This window comes from Pseudophryne corroboree, chromosome 2, assembly GCF_028390025.1.
Source record: "Pseudophryne corroboree isolate aPseCor3 chromosome 2, aPseCor3.hap2, whole genome shotgun sequence".
Lineage (NCBI taxonomy): Eukaryota > Metazoa > Chordata > Amphibia > Anura > Myobatrachidae > Pseudophryne > Pseudophryne corroboree.
The window spans coordinates 759,986,964-760,013,087 of NC_086445.1; the positions used below are offsets into that span (position 1 = coordinate 759,986,964).

The 26,124-nt window shown below is 44.0% G+C and overlaps 1 non-coding gene across 1 annotated transcript; it reads left to right on the top strand.

The window, feature by feature from the left end:
* Positions 1-1,105: 1,105 nt before the first annotated feature.
* On the top strand, positions 1,106-1,211 carry LOC135054224 (U6 spliceosomal RNA). Its single transcript, XR_010243434.1, has one exon. It is a non-coding gene; the product is annotated as a U6 spliceosomal RNA (small nuclear RNA).
* The last annotated feature ends 24,913 nt before the right edge of the window (positions 1,212-26,124 follow it).

Here is a 26,124-nt window from a genome sequence, read left to right on the forward strand (position 1 = left end):
GTGGCTACGGGCATGTCGGCTCCCTGACGTTTGGTTGGCAGGTTCATGGTGCCCTAGGGGGCTGAGGGTTGGTGTCTGCTTCGGATTTTGGTAGGCGCAGAATGGGGATAAATTTGTGTTTCGCCACTCTTGCGGGGCGGTCACACAGCGGGGTGCTCACCGGTCGCGAGCGGAACACTTTCCGCTCCTTCAGGGGCCAGGGGTAGGTGGCACGTAGTGCCCTTCCGCTGTTACCGGTTGGTTCCCAAGTGGGTGCCCATTTCGGCCACTTTTGTCTCACCCACATGGGGTTTTATTTTCTACTGCTTTTCCGGACCAGGCCGCTTCTGGTGATGGCTCGGGGCCTTGTTATTCTTCCCGGGGGTGGTTCACGCTTTTTATGATCAACGTCCGTCCGTTTTATGATCAAACGCAGCGTTTGTTTCCCGGCATTGCGACCCAGGCATGGCACCTTGGATGGCGAGGCATGGTTGCGTTTCCTTTGCGGCATTCCGTGCATTGGTACCTGGGACGGCTATTGATGTTTCTTTGGTGTCTGACTTGTGTCTGGGGGTTGGCCGAGTTGGTCCAGCTACGTGAACAGGCTGGTGATGGCTCCTCCCATGCTCCGGATGCTGGTTCCGATTGCCGGGGTTCATTGGCTTTCTTGGGTAGGTTTGTTTACTCCGGCGGGCTGGTTTTTATTGGGTCACCTTAGGTACTTTGAGGGCTTTGGTCTGCGGGTTTTTTCCCGGGATGGCAGGTCTGGGGCAGCCAGGGCGTCTGCCCTTGCGGGCACTTCTTTTTCGCTCCGTACTACTGCGGCTGGCTGCTCTATCAGGTCCTTCGTGCTATCCATGGCCCTTATGGGATGGGTGACGGGGCACCCTATGGCGGCAGCGTTTGAGTGGGCACGTCGATTTCGGTACACTTGGGTGAAGTTTGTTAGTTTCGTTCGGGTCCGACCAGGCGGGACGTAGTCTCGTCCGTGAGTTTGCGCTCTCGGGCTAGCTTTTGCGCTGTTTTTTTCATTGGGCATTCCGGATCAGTGGGTTGGTGGCAGGTGACAGGTCGTCTTTGTGCCGGTTTGCCTTTCAGTGGTGTTTTATGGTGGGGCGCCTAGATGGTGGTCGGTTCGGCAGCACAGGTACTGAATGTGGGACGATACAGAGAAGATTAGCATGGCCCCTGCGCAAGGATGCCACGCAAATCGTGAGGCGCTCCATATTTTCCTGTGCAGACTTGCGGGTTCTGCAAGGGATTGGGATGGCCCGGGTCATTAGTTTCCCCCTTTTAGAGCGCAGGCACTTACAGATGTGGCACATGGCCTTTGGCGAGGGTGTGTGTCCGTTGCGGCCTTTGGGGGATGGAAGTTTTCTTTTGTGTACCCTCCTGCGTCCTCTCCGCTAGTTTTTTCAGTTTCTGTTGCATTACGGATATGGTGGTTCCCGGTGGCTTGCAGTGGGGGGTCCAGGTTACCCATTTCCTTGCGGATTGGGGTGACTACACCTGCTGCAGCGGCGGGTTTTTTCGGTGACAGCTGCTAGGGATATGCGTGGTATACAGCCTCTGTGCATTTGGGTAAGGTTGTTGGGCTATTAATACCCATTTTCATTGCGGATTGGGGGCTGTTGCACATGTTGCAGTGGCAGGTTTTTCAGCGGCAGCGCTTCGGGAGCTGGGCAGATGGGAGTCTGTGTGCTATGCAGCCTCTGTACGTTTGGATAAGGTTTTCGGGCCCTGGTACCCATTCCTTGCGGATTGGGGGTTGTTGCGCGTGCTGCAGCGGCACGTTCTTCAGCGGCAGCACTTCGGGTGCTGGGCTGCGGGGATGGCGCATTGTATAGTGTTTTAGGGCTGGGGTACCTATTCCTTGCGGATGGGGGCATCTACGCTGGGGATTTGCTTTGTTTTGTGTTTTACACCTGGGGTGCCTGTTCGTTGCGGATTGCAGTGGCTGCGCATGCTGCGGTGGCAGGCTTGGCAGCGGCAGCGATTCCGGTGCTGGGCGCCTGCGTGGTGTCCGACTGGTGTACGTTGGATACGTTTTCAGGCTCTGGTACCCATTCCTTGCAGATGGGGGCAGTTACGCATGCTGCGACGGCGGTTTCATCAGCAGAAGCGGTCCAGGTGCGGGGCCGCTGTGTGTGTGCGTAGTATTGCGTTTTGGCGGAAAGTTGCTACCAGCCAGCAGTCAAGGGTGTGCATAAGTGGTCATTTTGGTAAGTCGGCGAGTGTCCTCTCCCTGCGGGTGGACTACGGACGTTCCTGTGCGGTTTCGTCCATTGCTCTGCTGGAGTAAGGGGTGGTGAGTCCTGCACAATGCGGGTTATGCTTTAGAAGTGGTGGGAAGTCCACTCCTACGTTATTCAGTATTCTGCTAGTTGACTGATGCTGGTGGGTTGGTAACACCTTTTTCTAATGGCGTTTGGATGCTGCTTCTGGGCTGCGGTGCCCATTCCTTGCGGATTGGGGCAGCTGCGCGGACTGTGGCGGCTGCAATTTCGGGTGCTGGGAATCTGCGTTGTATAAGTTTTGTGTATGTTTGCATGGTCTTAGTTGCACCTGTTGCGCGAACCCAAAAACTATGTTTACCGGTCAATTTTTGAATGGATAGCGTTCAGGAATTGAGGGTGTGAAGCGAATTTTTAAATTTTCCTCTGAGTCGGCCTAATTACAATTGGCTTATCAAAGGTCCACGGGAGTTTTTTTTTTAGTTTTCTCCTTCACTTGGGTTTGTTTTTTGCTACTGTTTATAGTGTAATTTTATTATCTGTTTTTGTCACAGGTGTTAGGGTGCTTTTCTTTTCAGATGGTATCGACACGCAGGAGCGTGTGCCTGTTGGGCCATTTTTCTAATTTTTTGGGCAGCTTCGCACCCTATGGCAAGTGGAACGGCTGTGGTTTTGGTCACGGGATGGTCTGTGGGTAAGGAGCTCGAGGTTTGTGTGGGGGTGATTTGTTGTGGTTTTCATTTCTACCAGGTAGGTAGGTGGTGTCGCCCGTTTTGGTGTCCTGCCCCTAGTCAGTACTGAGTTGGGTCGTGTTCGCTGGCTTCTACCTCATATTTGCTATCAGGCCCACTTTTGTTGCTCCATGCACTCACTGGCTGTTCAGCGGCGTTCTGCTGTCATTGGCCGCGGAGGATTATGCTTTGTGGTTATTGCAGGGGTGCAGCGTATTTCGCTGCTGGCTGTTCGGGCTTAGGAGACGGTGGCTCTGCAGGTTTATTTTGTGGCTTTCGGTGGTTTGGTAGGGCGGCTTCTTTTGCTGGTTCTCAGAGCCCGCAGTTTTTTGCAATGTTTAGCATGTTAGTCTTTTCCCCGGGGGGGTCAGTGTTTTTTCTTGATGGGACTTTTGGGTTTTGCTTTAGCTTAGAGGTTGTTTTATGTTTTCTTGGGATGGTGGTCATGGTTTGGTAAACCTCGTTGTGGCGGGAAAGTCGCTACCAGCCAGTGGTCATATAGGCCTAAGTGGTTATTGTGGGGCACCCTCTTTCAGAATGGACAGCGAGTGTGTCCTTACCCTGCGGTTGGACAATCGGACGCTCCCCTAGGGGAGCATCCATATTTGCCAGAGGAAAGAGTGGTGGGTCCTGCACAATGCGGGTTAGGCATGTAGGAGGTGGTTGTTGTGGTAGTCCCCTCCTCAGTTTCGGTGATATAATCAGATGACTGGAGCTGGTGTTTTGGTAGCGCCTTTATCTTTGCCATCCTCCAACATAAAATCTAGTTTAAAATCTAGTTTAAAGTTCCGGTCAGTCATCAATAAATACCATCTGACCTTTTAAATCTAGCTATTGGTGTCCGTGTCTTTATTTGTAGTGATAAGCTAGCTTAAAGTTAAAGTGTAAGTGATCACAATAAAATGATGGGCACCTTATACTCCATATAATAAAAATATTGCACGCCACAAGGGCGTGCAAGGGTTCAGGGGGCATAGCTCTTTACGACAGTGTGAAGAGCACCCGTAGGGCATGATGAACCACCTAGTATATATATTAATATATATAGATCTTTTGTGAAATAGTCCACATAAACCAGCACACCTTGATTAGTAGCAAACAATTTTTACTGAATTTTCATTTTAAAGTGCAACGTGCAAACATAAGTGCATAATGCTGTACAAAGCAAATACTTAGCAGCTTAATTCATTGCTGCAGCTCCAGCTCTAACAGCTGTTTCGGTGCCTCAGCACCTTCGTCAGGGAAAGGCCAGCAGTGTAATAAACCATCACCAAACAGCACATATTTGTACACAGACACAGACAATTTATACACAGACAATGATTACAAGTGACAACATACACCTGTACATTCTGCTCAGGTTACAAATCATGTGATCTCCTAGTCCAATGGTCAGTCAGGATTCTATCCACTCCCCTGTCACCATGGTGATCATCACAAAACAAAAAAAGCTGGAGATGTACTATTGAAAATGGCTGCTTCCGACCACCGGGACCTATCTTGATTAAATAATATCTATAAAGTCCCGACCGCGGGATGCGCCACTGCCCCAGATGCCATAACAGCATCACACTGCTGCAGACGTGCAAGCTGTAGCGGCCACTTCCGGCCTGCGGAATCAAACACGCACACCACAGTTTTCAGGGAGCCTAACAGCGGGACGCGCCACCCGGAAGTGACGCGATCTCGCTGCTGGCACCAGATTCTATATTAAAAAACCACCAAACTACAATAACATAGATGTACTGGGTCCACCAGACTACTTAATGAAGAGTATTGAGTAAGATTATAAGAAAGGCATAAAGGACAGTTCTTCATTCTACCCTCTCGGTGTCATGGCTTCCAAATTGTAAATCCATTTGCATTCCTTCTGCAGGAGAATTTTATTCCTGTCTCCTCCTCTCCGTGAAGGGGGAACTTGCTCAATGGGCATAACTTTCAAGTCCTTCATCTTATGCTTGGCTGTTACAAAATGGTGAGCTACTGGCGGTGTGCTGGTATCAATTTTTAGTAGAGCTTTTTTAATGGAGCTGCGGTGCATTGCTTCTCTTTCTTTGAGCATTCTCTGGGTTTTGCCCACATATATCATCTTGCACGGACACCATATGACATATACGACATACTTAGTATCGCATGTCATCCGTTGATTAATTTGATATCTCTTATTTGTGATAGGATTAACAAAGGTGGTCCCTTTGTTCAGAAAACTGCAGTTAGCACTAGTGATGAGCGGGTTCGGATCCTCGGGATCCGAGCCCGCCTGAACTTCACCTTTTTTTTCACAGGTCCGAGCGACTCGGATCCTCCCGCCTTGCTCGGTTAACCCGAGCACGCCCGAACGTCATCATCCCGCTGTCGGATTCTCGCAAGATTTGGATTCTATATAAGGAGCCGCGCGTCGCCGCCATTTTCACACGTGCATTGAGATTGATAGGGAGAGGACGTGGCTGGCGTCCTCACGTTATAGTAGAAAAGACTGAGTGACTTAGTTATAATTGTGGGGAGGATTGGGGACGGGGAGCAGCTGTTAGGGAGTACAGTGCAGGGTTTTGATTATACCACCAGTGAGATTAATCCATTGTTTCTCTGCCTGAAAAAAAACGCTCCACCATATCTGTGCTCACTCAGTGTGCTGCACTGCTGCATATATCTGTGCTGAGTGCACTGCTCACACTGCCTAATTGTGGGGACTGGGGAGCAGTTATAGCAGGAGTACAGTGCACAGTTTTGCTGACAGTGACCACCAGTCCAGTATACGTTTGTCTGCCTGAAAAACACTCCTGTGGTGGCTTTTTTTTTCTTCATACTAGTTTAGCAGTCTGCTGACAGTGTCCACCAGGTCCTTTATTATTATACAGTATATTATATATATATATATATATATATATATAGCAGTACGGTAGGCCACGGCTGTACCTACCTCTCTGTCGTCAGTGCACTCGTCATCCATAAGTAATATAATACTATACTATAGTATCCATCCATCTACATTGTATACCTGTGATTGTTTTTCTTTTCTTCATACTAGTTTAGCAGTCTGCTGACAGTGTCCACCAGGTCCGTTATTATTATTATACAGTATATTATATATATATATATATATATATAGCGGTATGGTAGGCCACGGCTGTACCTACCTCTGTGTCGTCAGTGCACTCGTCGTCCATAAGTAATATAATACTATACTATCCATCCATCTACATTGTATACCTGTTGTGGTTTTTTTTTTCTTCATACTAGTTTAGCAGTCTGCTGACAGTGTCCACCAGGTCCGTTATTATTATTATACAGTATATTATATATATATATATATAGCAGTACGGTAGGCCACGGCTGTAGCTACCTCTGTGTCGTCAGTGCACTCGTCGTCCATAAGTAATATAATACTATACTATCCATCCATCTACATTGTATACCTGTGGTGGTTTTTTTTTTCTTCATACTAGTTTAGCAGTCTGCTGACAGTGTCCACCAGGTCCGTTATTATTATACAGTATATTATATATATATCTATATAGCAGTACGGTAGGCCACGGCTGTACCTACCTCTGTGTCGTCAGTGCACTCGTCGTCCATAAGTAATATAATACGATACTATAGTATCCATCCATCTACATTGTATACCCGTGGTGGCTTTTTTTTTCTTCATACTATTTAAGCAGTCTGCTGACAGTGTCCACCAGGTCCGTTATTATTATTATACAGTATATTATATATATATATATATATATATATATATATATATATATATATATAGCAGTACGGTAGGCCACGGCTGTACCTACCTCTGTGTCGTCAGTGCACTCGTCGTCCATAAGTAATATAATACTATACTATCCATCCATCTACATTGTATACCTGTGGTGGTTTTTTTTTTCTTCATACTAGTTTAGCAGTCTGCTGACAGTGTCCACCAGGTCCGTTATTATTATACAGTATATTATATATATATATATAGCAGTACGGTAGGCCACGGCTGTACCTACCTCTGTGTCGTCAGTGCACTCGTCGTCCATAAGTAATATAATACTATACTATAGTATCCATCCATCTACATTGTATACCTGTGGTGGCTTTTTTTTTCTTCATACTATTTTAGCAGTCTGCTGACAGTGTCCACCAGGTCCGTTATTATTATTATTATACAGTATATTATATATATATATATATATATATATAGCAGTACGGTAGGCCACGGCTGTACCTACCTCTGTGTCGTCAGTGCACTCGTCGTCCATAAGTAATATAATACTATACTATCCATCCATCTACATTGTATACCTGTGGTGGTTTTTTTTTTCTTCATAGTAGTTTAGCAGTCTGCTGACAGTGTCCACCAGGTCCGTTATTATTATTATACAGTATATTATATATATATATATATATTAGTGATGAGCGGGTTCGGTTTTACTCGGTTTTACTCGGTTCTCAAAGCGGCATCTTATTGGCTCACGGATGTCACGTGTTTTGGATAGCCCATAAGGTTCTGTTTTGAGAACCGAGTAAAACCGAGTAAAACCGAACCCGCTCATCACTAATATATATAGCAGTACGGTAGGCCATGGCTGTACCTACCTCTGTGTCGTCAGTGCACTCGTCGTCCATAAGTAATATAATACTATACTATCCATCCATCTACATTGTATACCTGTGGTGTTTTTTTTTTCCTTCATACTAGTTTAGCAGTCTGCTGACAGTGTCCACCAGGTCTATTATTATTATACAGTATATTATATATATATATATAGCAGTACGGTAGGCCACGGCTGTACCTACCTCTGTGTCGTCAGTGCACTTGTCGTCCATAAGTAATATAATACTATACTATAGTATCCATCCATCTACATTGTATACCTGTGGCGGCTTTTTTTTCCTTCATACTAGTTTAGCAGTCTGCTGACAGTGTCCACCAGGTCCGTTATTATTATTATACAGTATATTATATATATATATATAGCAGTACGGTAGGCCACGGCTGTACCTACCTCTGTGTCGTCAGTGCACTCGTCGTCCATAAGTAATATAATACTATACTATCCATCCATCTACATTGTATACCTGTGGTGGGTTTTTTTTTCTTCATACTAGTTTAGCAGTCTGCTGACAGTGTCCACCAGGTCCGTTATTATTATTATACAGTATATTATATATATATATATATATATATATATATATATATAGCAGTATGGTAGGCCACGGCTGTACCTACCTCTGTGTCGTCAGTGCACTCGTCGTCCATAAGTAATATAATACTATACTATCCATCCATCTACATTGTATACCTGTGGTGGTTTTTTTTTTCTTCATACTAGTTTAGCAGTCTGCTGACAGTGTCCACCAGGTCCGTTATTATTATTATACAGTATATTATATATATATATTTATATAGCAGTACAGTAGGCCACGGCTGTACCTACCTCTGTGTCGTCAGTGCACTCATCGTCCATAAGTAATATAATACTATACTATCCATCCATCTACATTGTATACCTGTGGTGGTTATATTTTTTTCTTCATACTAGTTTAGCAGTCTGCTGACAGTGTCCACCAGGTCCGTTATTATTATTATACAGTATATTATATATATATATATAGCAGTATGGTAGGCCACGGCTGTACCTACCTCTGTGTCGTCAGTGCACTCGTCGTCCATAAGTAATATAATACTATACTATAGTATCCATCCATCTACATTGTATACCTGTGGTGGCTTTTTTTTTCTTCATACTTGTTTAGCAGTCTGCTGACAGTGTCCACCAGGTCCGTTATTATTATTATACAATATATTATATATATATATATATATATATATATATATATATATAGCAGTACGGTAGGCCACGGCTGTACCTACCTCTGTGTCAACAGTGCACTCGTCGTCCATAAGTAATATAATACTATAGTATCCATCCATCTACATTGTATACCTGTGGTGGCTTTTAGTTGTGCGCATTAAAATATGGAGAACAAAAATGTGGAGGTTAAAAAAATAGGGAAAGATCAAGATCCACTTCCACCTCGTGCTGAAGCTGCTGCCACTAGTCATGGCCGAGACGATGAAATGCCATCAACGTCGTCTGCCAAGGCCGATGCCCAATGTCATAGTACAGAGCATGTAAAATCCAAAACACAAAAGATCAGTAAAATGACCCAAAAATCTAAATTAAAAGCGTCTGAGGAGAAGCGTAAACTTGCCAATATGCCATTTACGACACGGAGTGGCAAGGAACGGCTGAGGCCCTGGCCTATGTTCATGGCTAGTGGTTCAGCTTCACATGAGGATGGAAGCACTCATCCTCTCGCTATAAAAAAGAAAACACTTAAGCTGGCAAAAGCACAGCAAAGAACTGTTTGTTCTTCAAAATCACAAATCCCCAAGGAGAGTCCAATTGTGTCGGTTGCGATGCCTGACCTTCCCAACACTGGACGGGAAGAGCTTGCGCCTTCCACCATTTGCACGCCCCCTGCAAGTGCTGGAAGGAGCACCTGCAGTCCAGTTCCTGATAGTCAAATTGAAGATGTCAGTGTTGAAGTACACCAGGATGAGGATATGGGTGTTGCTGGCGATGGGGAGGAAATTGACAAGGAGGATTCTGATGGTGAGGTGGTTTGTTTAAGCCAGGCACCCGGGGAGTCACCTGTTGTCCGTGGGAGGAATATGGCCATTGACATGCCTGGTCAAAATACAAAAAAAATCAGCTCTTCAGTGTGGAATTATTTCAACAGAAATGCGGACAACTGGTGTCAAGCCGTGTGTTGCCTTTGTCAAGCTGTAATAAGTAGGGGTAAGGACGTTAACCACCTCAGAACATCCTCCCTTATATGTCACCTGCAGCGCATTCATAATAAGTCAGTGACAAGTTCAAAAACTTTGGGCGACAGCGGAAGCAGTCCACTGACCAGTAAATCCCTTCCTCTTGTAACCAAGCTCCCGCAAACCACACCACCAACTCCCTCAGTGTCAATTTCCTCCTAACCCAGTAAAGCCAATAGTCCTGCAGGCCATGTTACTGGCTAGTCTGACGAGTCCTCTCCTGCCTGGGATTCCTCCGATGCATCCTTGAGTGTAACGCCTACTGCTGCTGGCGCTGCTATTGTTGCTGCTGGGAGTCGATCGTCATCCCAGAGGGGAAGTCGGAAGACCACTTGTACTACTTCCAGTAAGCAATTGACTGTCCAACAGTCCTTTGCGAGGAAGATGAAATATCACAGCAGTCATCCTGTTGCAAAGCGGATAACTCAGGCCTTGACAACTATGTTGGTGTTAGACGTGCGTCCAGTATCCGCCGTTAGTTCACGGGGAACTAGAGAATTGCTTGAGGTAGTGTGCCCCCGTTACCAAATACCATCTAGGTTCCACTTCTCTAGGCAGGCGATACTGAGAATGTACACGGACGTCAGAAAAAGAGTCACCAGTGTCATAAAAAATGCAGTTGTACCCAATGTGCACTTAACCACGGACATGTGGACAAGTGGAGCACGGCAGACTCAGGACTATATGACTGTGACAGCCCACTGGGTAGATGTATTGCCTCCCGCTGCTAGAACAGCAGCGGCGGCACCAGTAGCAGCATCTTGCAAATGCCAACTCGTTCCTAGGCAGGCTACGCTTTGTATCACCGCTTTCCAGAATACGCACACAGCTGAAAACCTCTTACGGCAACTGAGGAAGATCATCGCAGAATGGCTTACCCCAATTGGACTCTCCTGGCGATTTGTGGCATCAGACAATGCCAGCAATATTGTGCGTGCATTACATCTGGGCAAATCCCAGCACGTCCCATGTTTTGCACATACCTTGAATTTTGTGGTGCAGAATTATTTAAAAAACGACAGGGGCGTGCAAGAGATGCTGTCGGTGGCCAGAAGAATTGCGGGACACTTTCGGCGTACAGGCACCGCGTACAGAAGACTGGAGCACCACCAAAAACACCTGAACCTGCCCTGCCATCATCTGAAGCAAGAGGTGGTAACGAGGTGGAATTCAACCCTCTATATGCTTCAGAGGATGGAGGAGCAGCAATAGGCCATTCAAGCCTATACATCTGCCCACGATATAGGTAAAGGAGGTGGAATGCACCTGTCTCAAGCGCAGTGGAGAATGATTTCAACGTTGTGCAAGGTTCTGCAACCTTTTGAACTTGCCACACATGAAGTAAGTTCAGACACTGCCAGCCTGAGTCAGGTCATTCCCCTCATCAGGCTTTTGCAGAAGAAACTGGAGGTATTGAAGGAGGAGCTAAAACAGAGCGATTCCGCTAGGCATGTGGGACTTGTGGATGGAGCCCTTCATTCGCTTAACCAGGATTCACGGGTGGTCAATCTGTTGAAATCAGAGCACTACATTTTGGCCACCGTGCTCGATCCTAGATTTAAAACCTACGTTGGATCTATCTTTCCGGCAGACATAAGTCTGCAGAGGTTCAAAGACCTGCTGGTGAGAAAATTGTCAAGTCAAGCGGAACGCGACCCGTCAACATCTCCCCCTTCACATTCTCCCGCAACTGGGGGTGCGAGGAAAAGGCTACGAATTCCGAGTCCACCCGCTGGCGGTGATGCAGGGCAGTCTGGAGTGACTGCTGATGCTGACATCTGGTCCGGACTGAAGGACCTACCAACGATTACTGACATGTCGTCTACTGTCACTGCATATGATTCTCTCACCATTGAAAGAATGGTGGAGGATTATGTGAGTGACCGCATCCAAGTAGGCACGTCAGACAGTCCGTACGTATACTGGCAGGAAAAAGAGGCAATTTGGAGGCCCTTGCAGAAACTGGCTTTATTCTACCTAAGTTGCCCTCCCTCCAGTGTGTACTCCGAAAGAGTGTTTAGTGCCGCCGCTCACCTTGTCAGCAATCGGCGTACGAGGTTACTTCCAGAAAATGTGGAGAAGATAATGTTCATTAAAATGAATTATAATCAATTCCTCCATGGAGACATTCACCAGCAGCAATTGCCTCCACAAAGTAGACGGGGACCTGAGATGGTGGATTCCAGTGGGGACGAATTAATAATCTGTGAGGATGGGGATGTACACAGTGAAAGGGGTGATGAATCGGACGATGATGATGAGGTGGACATCTTGCCTCTGTAGAGCCAGTTTGTGCAAGGAGAGATTGATTGCTTCTTTTTTGGTGGGGGCCCAAACCAACCAGTCATTTCAGTCACAGTCATGTGGCAGACCCTGTCGCTGAAATGATGGGTTCGTTAAAGTGTGCATGTCCTGTTTATACAACATAAGGGTGGGTGGGAGGGCCCAAGGACAATTCCATCTTGCACCTCTTTTTTCTTTCATTTTTCTTTGCGTCATGTGCTGTTTGGGGAGTATTTTTTTGAAGGGCCATCCTGCGTGACACTGCAGTGCCACTCCTAGATGGGCCAGGTGTTTGTGTCGGCCACTAGGGTCGCTTAGCTTAGTCACACAGCTACCTCATTGCGCCTCTTTTTTTCTTTGCGTCATGTGCTGTTTGGGGAGTATTTTTTTGAAGGGCCATCCTGCGTGACACTGCAGTGCCACTCCTAGATGGGCCAGGTGTTTGTGTCGGCCACTAGGGTCGCTTAGCTTAGTCACACAGCTACCTCATTGCGCCTCTTTTTTTCTTTGCGTCGTGTGCTGTTTGGGGAGTATTTTTTTGAAGGGCCATCCTGCGTGACACTGCAGTGCCACTCCTAGATGGGCCAGGTGTTTGTGTCGGCCACTAGGGTCGCTTAGCTTAGTCACACAGCTACCTCATTGCGCCTCTTTTTTTCTTTGCGTCATGTGCTGTTTGGGGAGTATTTTTTTGAAGGGCCATCCTGCGTGACACTGCAGTGCCACTCCTAGATGGGCCAGGTGTTTGTGTCGGCCACTAGGGTCGCTTAGCTTAGTCACACAGCTACCTCATTGCGCCTCTTTTTTTTTTTTTTTGCATCATGTGCTGTTTGGGGAGTATTTTTTGGAAGGACCATCCTGTCTGACACTGCAGTGCCACTCCTAGATGGGCCAGGTGTTTGTGTCGGCCACTTGGGTCGCTGAGCTTAGTCACACAGCTACCTCATTGCACCTCTTTTTTTCTTTGCGTCATGTGCTGTTTGGGGAGTATTTTTTTGAAGGGCCATCCTGCCTGACACTGCAGTGCCACTCCTAGATGGGCCAGGTGTTTGTGTCGGCCACTTGTGTCGCTTAGCTTAGCCATCCAGCGACCTCGGTGCAAATTTTAGGACTAAAAATAATATTGTGAGGTGTGAGGTGTTCAGAATAGACTGGAAATGAGTGGAAATTATGGTTTTTGAGGTTAATAATACTATGGGATCAAAATGACCCCCAAATTCTATGATTTAAGCTGTTTTTTAGGGTTTTTTGAAAAAAACACCCGAATCCAAAACACACCCGAATCCGACAAAAAAAATTCGGTGAGGTTTTGCCAAAACGCGTTCGAACCCAAAACACGGCCGCGGAACCGAACCCAAAACCAAAACACAAAACCCGAAAAATTTCCGGTGCACATCACTAGTTAACACAGCCTGTGCATTTGTACACCCCTTCTTGTAACTGCAGCCATCCACTTTTAATCATCACTTTTGGTCTAATGTCGGAATACACTAATCGATCTCTCAAATTAGCACTTCTTTTGTAACAAAATAACGGTGTGTTTGTGCAGGCCCGTCCCAGAAAAGGGTCTCTTTGAATGATATGCCAATGTGACAATATGGAACGTCTTATGGCTCCTGATGTAATTGAATATGTGCTAGAGAGCAACAATCTCTCAGTTTCCCCAGATTTCTCTTTAGGGACAAACAGCTCTTTCCTGTCCAATTGGAGGCAACTCTGAATAGCATCATTCACCTCATTCTTTCCATAGCCTCTCTCCAGGAATTTTTTCCCCATGCTCCGAAGAGCTTCGAGTAGTTTATCAGCATCAGAGGTGGTTTTGATCACCCTCACCAGTTGCGAATAGGGCAAACCCCTCTTCAATGGTTGTGGATGAAAGCTGTCGGATTGTAGTAACGTATTCTTGTCTGTTATTTTACGATACATTTCAATCATGAATCACTTCTCAGTGGCACTCACTCTAACATCTAAAGATTCAATGGTGAATGGACTGCTATTGCAGGTTAATCTGATGGACCCCTCTATGTTATTGAGTCTGGTGACAAATGAGTGTAGCAATTCACTGCCTCCCGTCCAAATGAGAAAGAGATCATCTATAAATCGACAGTAACATTTGACATATCTAGAAAACTCAGGGTCACCGTGAATATGAGCTTCCTCATAGTTGTACATAAATAGATTTGCATACGATGGGGCCATATTCAACCCCATCGCGGTCCTGCAAAGCTGCAAATAAAATGCATTATTAAATAAAAAATAATTTTTATGCAGTACAATTTCCATGAGGAGCATCAAATATTCAATCGGTGGACCGTTGTACTTAGTACTGGAAGAAACCACTGTTCTTATAGCATCCATGCCTTCCTTGAAAGTTATGCCCTTTGAGCAAGTTCCCCTTCACGGAGAGGAGGAGACAGGAATAAAATTCTCCTGCAGAAGGAATGCAAATGGATTTACAATTTGGAAGCCATAACACGAGAGGGTTGAATGAAGAACTGTCCTTTACGCCTTTCTTATAATCTTACTCAATACTCTTCATTAAGTAGTCTGGTGGACCCAGTACATCTATGTTATTGTAGTTTGGTGGTTTTTTAATATAGAATCTGATACTGACCTGCATGAAATACGATTGGTCTAGCCTTATTGAGATAGCATCCATGACCGCAATACTCTGCTCTAGTTAATGTATTTTATTCTTATTTTCTAATAGGTATCAAGAGGATTATACTATTGTTGTATGTTTACCATGTGACCTTGTTTCCAGTTTGCGGCACAAGGGGGATTGCACTGTGTTTGTTTATTTTATCATTGTTTCCTCCCCATTGGACCATGTGGACTGATGGGCGTGGCGTGGAGTATAGTAGGCTGTAGTTCAGTGAGGTGCAACCGCTGGTGCCAGCAGCGAGATTGCATCACTTCCGGGTGGCGCGTCCCGCTGTTAGGCTCCCTGAAAACCGTGGTGTGCGTGTTTGGTTCTGCCGGCTGGAAATGGCCACTACAGCTTGCACGTCTGTGACAGTGTGATGCTATTATGGCATCTGGGACAGTGGCGCATCCCGTGGTCGGGACTTTATAGATAATATTTAATCAAGATAGGTCCCGGTGGTCGGAAGCAGCCATTTTCAATAGTACATCTCCAGCCTTTTTTGTTTTGTGATGATCACCATGGTGACAGGGGAGTGGATAGAACCCTGACTGACCATTGGACTAGGAGATCACATGATTTGTAACCAGAGCAGAATGTACAGGTGTAATCATCATTGTCTGTGTATATATATGTGGTGTTTGGTGATGGTTTATTACACTGCTGGCCTTTCCCTGACGAAGGTGCTGAGGCACTGAAACAGCTGTTGGAGCTGCCGCAATGAATTATGCTGCTAAGTATTTACTTTGTACAGCATTATGCACTTATGTTTGCACGTTGCACTTTAAAATGAAAATTCAGTAAAAATTGTTTGCTACTAATCAAGATGTGCTTGTTTATGTGGACTATTTCACAAAAGATCTGGATGTTATTGGTGACCGAGCACCCTACCAGAACTGTTGAAGGTGTGTGCGTTCCAACTTTGCATATATATATATATATATATATATATATATATATACAAACCAATAGTGTAAATGGCGCCTTAAGGAACTAGTATGGGTTCACTATTCTAATTGCATGAAAGTAATTTAACATAATCTTTTTAAACTTCATAAAATAAACAATCGGTTTCAAAACATACAGTATGTTTTATTTAAAAATGTGATAAATAATAAAACATATGAGCATCAACAGTGTTCATATAAGTGTGGGATGCTTTCAATTTATCAGCCCTAATACACATTCAATGAGGGTCTGATATTTGCACAGATACATAAAAGCTTCTTTTGTGATATCCTCCTTCCAATATTTTTAGATTTGAGGTCACTTCAGAACAAGATAGACTAACCTATGTGTTTCATCTCATAGAGACTTCATCAGGGGCGTATCTTTAGTGGATGTATATGTATGGTGTCTAAACCCGTATATGTAAATCTTGGACACTCTTATTTCTGAGCGTATGTCACGTTATCGGACAAATTGGCTTTGGTGCCTCAATAAAAGTATATGTGCGGGATTAACACCCGTGTGCGATATTCTGGAACACTTTTATTTCTGAGCATATCTCGCGTTCTCAGACAGATTAACTTTTTTGTGCCTGGTATCAGCAAGAAAAAAGTATATGATACTTGGAAATTTGAGCAGTTAAGTTTTTTTCTCTCCACAAAACTAATCCACCAAATTCTGAGGGCGCACAATATACAATTTAAAAATGTATCAATTAAAATTCAATCCAGCTTCCAAATACAAAAAATACAAATAAAAATGTATTGTACACTTACTGATAGTACAAATTTATGACAGATATAACAATAGGCAAACCCATATATGACAATCCATCTCTAGGGGTTGTTGCCTTTAAAAAGAGAATACTCTGTAACCGACACATTTCATCCTTAAATGGACTTAATCAGGGAAAATTGGTTTGGAGAAAAAAAATCTTTTGAAGCCACCTTCCAGGAACAGTGTGGCAAAACCTCTACTGGTGAGGAAGATCCACATATGAACTGGGCATCAAAATGCTACTAATAATTTTATGAGAAAAAGGAGTTGGCCCAATCTCACCAATTTTCTAACACTCTATAGTAGACCATAAGTGAATTGGGGCATAGTGTATTTTTAATCTGTGAACAAGCGTGACCTTATATCAAAGGACTAGATCCATTAGATATCCCACATATATTGAGTGTATTGAATTAAAGTGGGTTGAATTTAAAAGTGCAGATGAATGCAGCTCCAACTAGGTGTGAGTCTATCTCATCCAAAAGAGGAGATAGACTCACACCTAGTTGGAGTTGCATTTATCTGCACTTGACCTGACGAAGCAGCCCAAGGTGAAACATGCATGAAGAAGGCTCCATAGGTAACCTGACCAGCTGATGGTAACCTGAGCAGATATCAGTAAGGACTCGAAAAGTTATGTATTACTATTAATTTCAATTGTATAACAGAGTTCTGATATTTACGTATATTATACTTAACAGTATACATAAAAAAATTAAAAGCAAGTATGTTGATTAATGGTCCTCAGCTCATTGAGCAGAATTAATTATATCCAGCAGTGATATTGAAATAACATCTATTATACACTGACAAGAGGAACATAATACTCTTTGTGCACACTCTATTGTCATCATGTACACTCGCTCACTTCTCCCCTGTTTTGTAGTTTGTATCAGAAAGAATTTTCTTCATAAACAAGTTTTAATAATTGAAACAAATTGGTTTGGCTACATCCTGTAGTATGTAACAAAGATTCATTGGTTACAAAAATACAAAACAAGAGTCTGTTATGCCAATTCTCACTATCTGTATGAAGAAATAGTGTGTGTGTGTGTGTGTGTGTGTGTGTGTGTGTGTGTGTGTGTGTGTGTGTGTTTGGATGTGTGTGTGTGTGGGGGGGGGGGGTTGTGTTTTTTTTTATCTTCTGAGTATTTAGGACACCAGATATAGCAGTGATAGTGTGAAATCAGTTGCACAATTGAAATATGATAAGCTGTTAATTTACTAATACAAAAGCACATTAATGGAAATAAGTTTAATTACTGCATGACATGCAAGAGGTGAGAATTTGAGCAGTGTACTACAGTCTGTTGGTATTTTATAAGTGTTTAATGTATGTTGTGTCTATTAGTGAGTCCACATATAAGTAAGACATTTTAACAGTAATAATAGATAAGAGTGCCCCACAGAAAGAGTTTTCTTTTTTCTTTGTTCCATGGGTTTGGAGCTCTCCCAGGTTGCATGGTATAACGTCACTGTGCACCCCCCATTCAGAATGCCTGGCACCAGTGGCTGCTGACATACACATTGCTCAGTGCCATTTATTAAGGCAGCCTCCTACTGACAGCTCCTTTGCAGCCTCACCAGCCTAGGCATGTTAGGCACTTGGCTACGGTGAGTTTTTGGAGGGTGCACATGTAAAGATCTGGGTGACAATATTCCTCAAATCCATTTATTATGACCAGCAAAAGATTTGCCAAGAATTAAGGTGCCAGTGACAGGGTATGCTGATGGTATGGCAGGAACATTTCTAAAGGATACAAAATATAAGATGACTACTATAGTAATAGTGATAACATTTAAAATAATGCTGTTGTTGTGTCAGATGAATATACAGGATTACTTTGTTATAAAAGACTGAAGTTTGCTTTGGATAGCAATTGATTGTATGGGCATGCATTTACATATATCCTAAGAAGTATATATGGGCCAGTGAGATACTGTAACTGACATGTATATATACTATGCACTACCCAAGATGCCCTGTAGGTATAAATAATGTGTAAGGGGCTATACAACTGTGGGCATAGTATGTAAGGGGCACTATAGAGGCCATAATGTGTAAGGAGCACTACAACTGGACTTTTCCCATGAGACCATGTCCCCTTAATTCCTACACCAGAAACACCGAAGTATGTATTCGCGTAACAAAAAATTTGGCTTCGGGCTGGCCCTGCTAATATATATGCCTCTTTGCTCAAAATAGTCAATCAACATAAAGTTGCCATACACTGCATATCATCAGTGGTGCAAGTAGAAATTTGTTATTAGTGGTACTCATAGCGTGTGCCGCAGTAGCACACCAAAAATGGGCGAGGTCATGTGTCATGAAGGGGCATGGTTATACGTCACTAGGGGAGTGGCTAGAAAACAATAAGGACCTTGCCCCCTTACACAGCCCCTTTTCTTTGCACTGTGGAGGCAGGGAGGAGAGCACTATTACCCCACCAGCACTGCTCCTCTGTTCACCCTCATGACACCCCCCAGCACTGCTCATTCCACCTGTCTAGCCCCCTAGCACTGCTCCTCCAGGCTCCTTTCAGCCTCCAAGTACAGCTCCCCCACCACCAGGCTCCTTTCACCCCTCACTAAACACCACTCCTATAAGCTTCATTCATTAACCCCCCCACACCAAATACCATTCCTCCATTTCAGGGCAAAGCACTGTACCTCAGTGTTCCATTTACACCCCCCCACCCACCCCCCCCAGCAGCCTTTGAACTCAACTGACCCTCCTGGAAATTGTAGCTGGGCTTGTATATCAGTGGCGGTGGTGGCTTGTATATCGACGTCCCTCTGTGCAGCACTTGCCCCCCCGGGCCCCATGTCGGTCACACTCATGGTCTCACCCCAGCACTGCTACCATGTCATCCACTTCCGAATGGCTGTGGCTGCTGCTGGGCTCCTGCATTGTCATGTGTGTGCAGGAGCCAGTCATCAGGAGGCTGCAGCAGACACCACCAGCTTTATTCTTGCGCTGCGGTGGGGACTCAAAACAAGCAGGGTGTTTAAAAAAGATAGACCCAAATTGAAATTGCTATGTCTCTGCAATCAAGAACCGCCCATGACTGAAACTCTTACCACTTGAAAGACCGGGCATAGAGTTTTAAATGACTACCAATAGATGCAGCTCCCAGCGCACCACCTAGTTTCAGTTGTTTGCAAGATTGTGACTCTGCAACACAAGGCGTTTTGCGTTCTACATTTCAGCAAGACAAAATCCGTAATTGCAGTGCAGGATGATTTTCAACAGCATTTTGACATTGATCCACAAGTGCCAAAGAGCATTCATTGTTGGTTCCAACACTTTGAGGAGACAGGCTGTTTATGTAAGGGGAAAAGCACAGAGTAACCCCTCAGTTTAGAGGAAAATGTGAGAAGAATTCAAGAGAGTTTTCTGTGTAGCCCGAGCAAGTCCATTCATCGTGCCAGAACTTGTGATACCTCATACGACTGTCTGGCGTGTGTTAAAGTAATGTTTAATCATGAGCCCATACCAGATGCAACTGATACATGCTCTTCCTGCAGGTGACAAAGGAAATCGTGTGGAATTTAGTGATGTGATGTTAGAAAACATGGAAGATGACAGCTTCTTAACGTGGTTGATTTTTAGTGATGATGCAATGTTTCATCTAAGTGGTAACGTTAACTGTCACAATGTGCGCATATGAAGATTAGAGAATCCACATGAAACTGTGGAGCATGAGCATGATTTCCTGAAATCCTGTTTATTGCCATTTCTCAACACAGTTTAGGGTCAAGCCTTTCTCAAAATGCTGCAGAACAGACTATTTCCACAACTTAATGAAGATTCTGATGACTTCATTTTTCAGCAAGATTGGCACCTGCATGTTCGACATTTTGTAAATGACACACTGCCTCAATGTTAGATAGGTTGCACGGGACCCCAAGACTTGGAGCTACACTCTAGGCCCCCCAGATCCCCAGACATTACACCCTGCAACTTTTTCATGTGGAGATACATCAAAGACCATGGGGGTAATTCCAAGTTGATCGCAGCAGGAATTTAGTTAGCAATTGGGCAAAACCATGTGCACTGCAGGGGAGGCAGATTTAACATGTGCAGAGAGAGTTAGATTTGGGTGGGTTATTTTACTTCTGTGCAGGGTAAATACTGGCTGCTTTTTTTTTACACTGCAAATTAGATTGCAAATTGAACACACCCCACCTAAATCTAAGGGCCCTACACACTAAAAGATTATCTGTCCAATCTGGCTGATTGGAAAGAAAATCTGGCAATGTATGGGAGCAAATGGCAATTCACTATTTGCTCTCAAACATTGGAAAATAGACAAAAATGGACTTTAAGACAAATTGGTTAAGTTTGTTTCATTAAACCAATTTATCTGAACTGTTTTTGTCCATTTTCTTGATTTTGGTAGCAAATTGTTGATTGTCATTTGCTCCCAGCCATTGCCAGATTTTCTTTCCAATCAGCCAGATTGGACAGATAATCTTTAAGTGTGTAGGGCCTTTTACTCTCTCTGCACATGTTATATCTGCCTCCCCTGCAGTGCACATGGTTTTGCCAAATTGCTAACTAAATTCCTGCTGCGATCAACTTGGAATTACCCTCCATGTTTTTGTGCCACCATTAGCAACTAATAAGAATGACCTCAAAAACAAATTCATGGTAGCAGTGATTTTAGTGGATGAAGATACTGCGAGTCCGAGAGAAGTTTGGGATGAATTCAACTACAGTCTCAATGTTGTCCATACAGCAGTTTGAGGGCACATAGAGCATTTTATTTTAAATGGATAGTAAAATTCGATAACTCATTATACCGTTTTGCAACTTTTCTTGTTTTTGAAATACCCTGTATCTCTCTCTCTGGGGTATATTTACTAAGCTCCCGATTTTGACCGAGATGGTGTTTTTTCTTCAAAGTGTCATCTCGGGAATTTACTAAACTCAAATCTCGGCAGTGATGAGGGCATTCGTATTTTTTTGGAAGTCAAAGAATAAAAATACGAATGAATACACCATCGGTCAAATACGACTGTTTTTTGATACAACTCGGTAATTTACAAAAAAAAGTGTATTTCACAAACACTGCCGGCAATAGCCAAACACTGCCGTGAAAAAATACAAATCGTAAAAAAAAAAGCAGTTTTAAAACAGACCTGCTTTTTTTTACCGTGTTCTGATAGGCATGCACAGATCCATGAGATCCGTGCATGTTTATCAGTGGGATGGGGTGGGAAAGTGTTAAATTTTGAGAGAAAAAATGCGTGGGGTCCCCCCTCCCAAGCAAAACCAGCCTCGGGCTCTTTGAGCCGGTCCTGGTTGAAAAAATATGGGGAAAAAAATTACAGGGGTTACCCCATATTTAATCAACCAGCACCGGGCTCTGCGCCTGGTCCTGGTTCAAAATATACGGGGGACAAAAAGCGTAGGGGTCCCCCGTATTTTTTAAACCAGCACCGGGCTCCACTAGCCAGGTACATAATGCCACAGCCGGGGGACACTTTTATTGTGGTCTCGGCGGCCCTGGCATTACATACCCAACTAGTCATCCCTGGCCGCGGTACCCTGGAGGAGTGGGAACCCCTTAAATCAAGGGGTCCCCCCCTCCAGCCACCCAAGGGCCATGGGTGAAGCCCGAGGCTGTCCCCCCCATCCAAGGGTGGTGGATGGGGGGCTGATAGCCTTGTGAAAAAAAATAGAATATTGTTTTTTGTAGCAGTACTACAAATACCAGCAAGTCCCCCGCAAGCTGGTACTTGGAGAACCACAAGTACCAGCATGTGGTGGAAAACCGGGCCGCTGGTACCTGTAGTACTACTACTAAAAAAATACCCAACGAAAAACAGGAGACACACCGTGACAGTATAAGTTTATTACATACATGCACACCTCCAAACATACATACTTACCTATGTTCACACGAGGCTCGGTCCTCTTCTCCATGTAGAATCCACGGGGTACCTGTGAAAAAAATTATACTCACATAATCCAGTGTATCTTCTGTTCTTTGTATAATCCACGTACTTGGCAAAATAAAAAAACGGAAACCCGACCACGCACTGAAAGGGGCCCCATGTTTACACATGGGGCCCCTTTCCCCGACTGCCCGGACCCCCCCTGACTCCTGTCAAAGAGGGTCCCTTCAGCCAAACAGGGAGCGCCACGTCGTGGCACTCTCCTGATTGGCTGTGTGCTCCTGTAGTGAATGTGAGGCAGCACACGGCAGAGATACAATGTAGCGCCTATGCGCTCCATTGTATCCAATGGTGGGAACTTTGCGGTCAGCGGTTGACTGAAAGTAACCTCACCGCTGACCGCAAAGTTCCCACCATTGGATACAATGGAGCGCATAGGCGCTACATTGTATCTCTGCCGTGTGCTGCCTCACAGACACTACAGGAGCACACAGCCAATCAGGAGAGTGCCACGACGTGGCACTCCCTGTTTGGCTGAAGGGACCCTCTTTGACAGGAGTCAGGGGGGGTCCTGGCAGTCGGGGAAAGAGGTCCCATGTGTAAACATGGGGCCCCTTTCAGTGCGTGGTCGGGTTTCCATTTTTTTATTTTGCCAAGTACGTGGATTATACAAAGAATAGAAGATACACTGGATTATGTGAGTATAATTTTTTTCACAGGTACCCCGAGGATTCTACATGTAGAAGAGGACCGAGCCTGGTGTGAACATAGGTAAGTATGTATGTTTGGAGGTGTGCATGTATGTAATTAACTTATACTGTCACGGTGTGTGTCTCCTGTTTTTTGTTGGGTATTTTTTTAGAAGTAGTACTACAGGTACCAGCGGGCCCGGTTTTCCACCACATGCTGGTACTTGTGGTTTTCCAAGTACCAGCTTGCGGGGGAGGCTTGCTGGGATTTGTAGTACTGCTACTAAAAACAATATTCTATTTTTTTCACAAGGCTATCAGCCCCCCATCCGCTGCCCTTGGATGGGGGGGACAGCCTCGGGCTTCACCCCTGGCCCTTGGGTGGCTGGATGGGGGGGACCCCTTGATTTGAGGGGTTCCCACTCCTCCAGGGTACCCCGGCCATTGGTGACTAGTTGGGTATGTAATGCCAGGGCCGCCGAGACCACAATAAAAGTGTCCCCCGGCTGTGGCATTATGTACCTGGCTAGTGGAGCCCGGTGCTGGTTTAAAAAATACGGGGGACCCCTACGCTTTTGGTCCCCCGTATTTTTTGAACCAGGACCAGGCGCAGAGCCCAGTGCTGGTTAATTAAATATGGGGGAACCCCTGTAATTTTTTCCCCATATTTTTTCAACCAGGACCGGCTGAAAGAGCCCGAGGCTGGTTTTGCTTAGGAGGGGGGACCCCACGCATTTTTTTTTTACTTTTAACTATTTTTTATTTTTTAAAAGATGCACAATGAAACCCTGCACGGATCTCACAGATCCGGCAGAGTTTCATTGTTTGAATGTCGGCAGTGTTTTACTATTCACTCCCGTAAAACACTGCCAAAAAATACGAATGACATCGACATCGGAAAACACGAAAATTTAAAATACGGCAGCTTAGTTAATGAGGCGTAATAAATTCAAAAAGTTGCAAATTCACACATTCGATGTCATTCGTGATGAATCTCACTCCAAATCGGTACAAATACGAATTTTAGTAAATTTACCTCTCTCTCTCTCTCTCTCTCTCTCTCTCTCTCTCTCTCTCTCTCTCTCTCTCTCTATATATATATATATATATATATTATAAATATATATATATATATATATATGCAAGGAATAGAAGGCTGTGCAATCAATGTTTAACGTCCTTAATAATCCATAAAGTCCATGTATATTTTTGATGATGGTGCAGGCGCTTCTAAACAGTGTAACCACACTGTTGGTATGAACTGAAAAGGAATAATGAAGGCGCACTCAGTGAATCAAGAATAAAACAGATTTACTGAAAATAACAAGCTCACATACATCAAGGTAAGAAATCACCGGCTCATGGAAATCGACCAAGCTGCATCTCATATCACTCTCAGCGGTCCGTTTCTCAGGTTGCCGGCATGTGGTAGTTCTCAAGTCCGCGTCTTAGCTTGCAGGACAAAAGTTCACAGTTGGAACAAACACGTCTTGGTTTAGGCCACGCCCAACGCGTTTCGTCACGATATGACTTCGTCAGGGGGTGTGGTCAGTGTCTCCAGCGATGTCTTATTTATGTCGGTGCTAATTGCTCTTAGGATCTTCAGGTGTGACTTGTTAGTACCAGTCTTCACCATAATTAACAACATATCTTTGGAAAGCCGTTTGTACAACTGGTCCTTATTATAGACATACATTACTCTAAATAAACTTTATTCATAAAATTCACGATTTTTTAAAATATGCTAATAACAAGAATACCATAAAAATATCTTAAATTTAAAGACTGCTAATGCAGGAATGATTTTTCAGCATGTTTTTTGGAAAAAACTTTTTTAGGAGATAAGGAGATTAGGACAACACATAATTTGTTCATGACCAACAATCATAATACATCATATAGTTATAATTTAATAGATATATATAAGATTAGAATGGAATTGTGATAAAATTCATATACAGAAACTATTAAAATAAAATAAAAATGAAAAATAAAAATGAAAAATAAAAATGAAAATAAAAACGAAAATGGACAGACTAACATTACATCTGGACAATGGGGAACCAGTCAATTAATTGCAGTGTCATATGGCACCCATTTAAACTTGTTATGTTCTATTTATTATGAATGGATAAACATATATATAAATCACAATAGTGGTATTGAACGGGGACGTATCCACTAGTGGAGGGGCGGCCGCCAGGACACGAGCAGACCAGGTCGCCACCGCTCCTGCCGGAAGAAGCGAGAGCAGCCATAGAGAGGTCGCGTTACCTGTCGTTCACCCCCCCCCCCGTGGTGACTCAAACAGTCAACAACGCACCACCAATAAAATACCATTAACCCGTACTTGGCATATATTGGGGATAAGCAATTGATTCATTTAAACAAAGGATAATCATTCCATCATAAACGGCTTAATTGTAACCACCTATTTATCGGAGAGTTATTTAATTGGAGGGTTGTCATGATTCTATACGAGAATACATTACCACAGGGGAATAGATTAGGATTGTAATGACCGAAGGCAGGCATCACTGTTTTGGAAAAAGCGAGATTAATTTCAGCAAGAATAGCAATACTTTTATATATTTTATAGTTAGTGCAGAAATGGTGTAATATCATATGTCTCATTGAGACCTGACGGTACAAGGGTGTTTAGTTTGTATATCCAGAAGGTCTCTCTTTTACTTAATAATTTTGAGATATCTCCCCCTCTTGTATCTGCAACCACATGTTCAAGGGCTTTGAAAGTGAATTGAGCTAGTGATGACTTACAACACATAGCCCAATGTCTTGGGACACTATGTGTGGTAACCTTATTTACTATATTACGAGTATGCTCGAGAATTCTTATTTTTAATTGGCGCTTAGTTTTCCCGATATATCTTGCCCCACATCCACATTCTAACATATATATAACATTAGTGGTTAGGCAATTGATATATCCTTTTATATCCCATGATTCCTCTTTATTGTTACTGAAGAACTTCTTTCTTTCTTTACTGGTATATTTGCACACCTTGCATTTATTACATGGGAAAAAGCCATTTATATTGTCAAGCCAAGTTTTTTCTGTGATGTTTTTAAGCTTAGATGGAGCTAATTTATTTTTCAGAGTGGA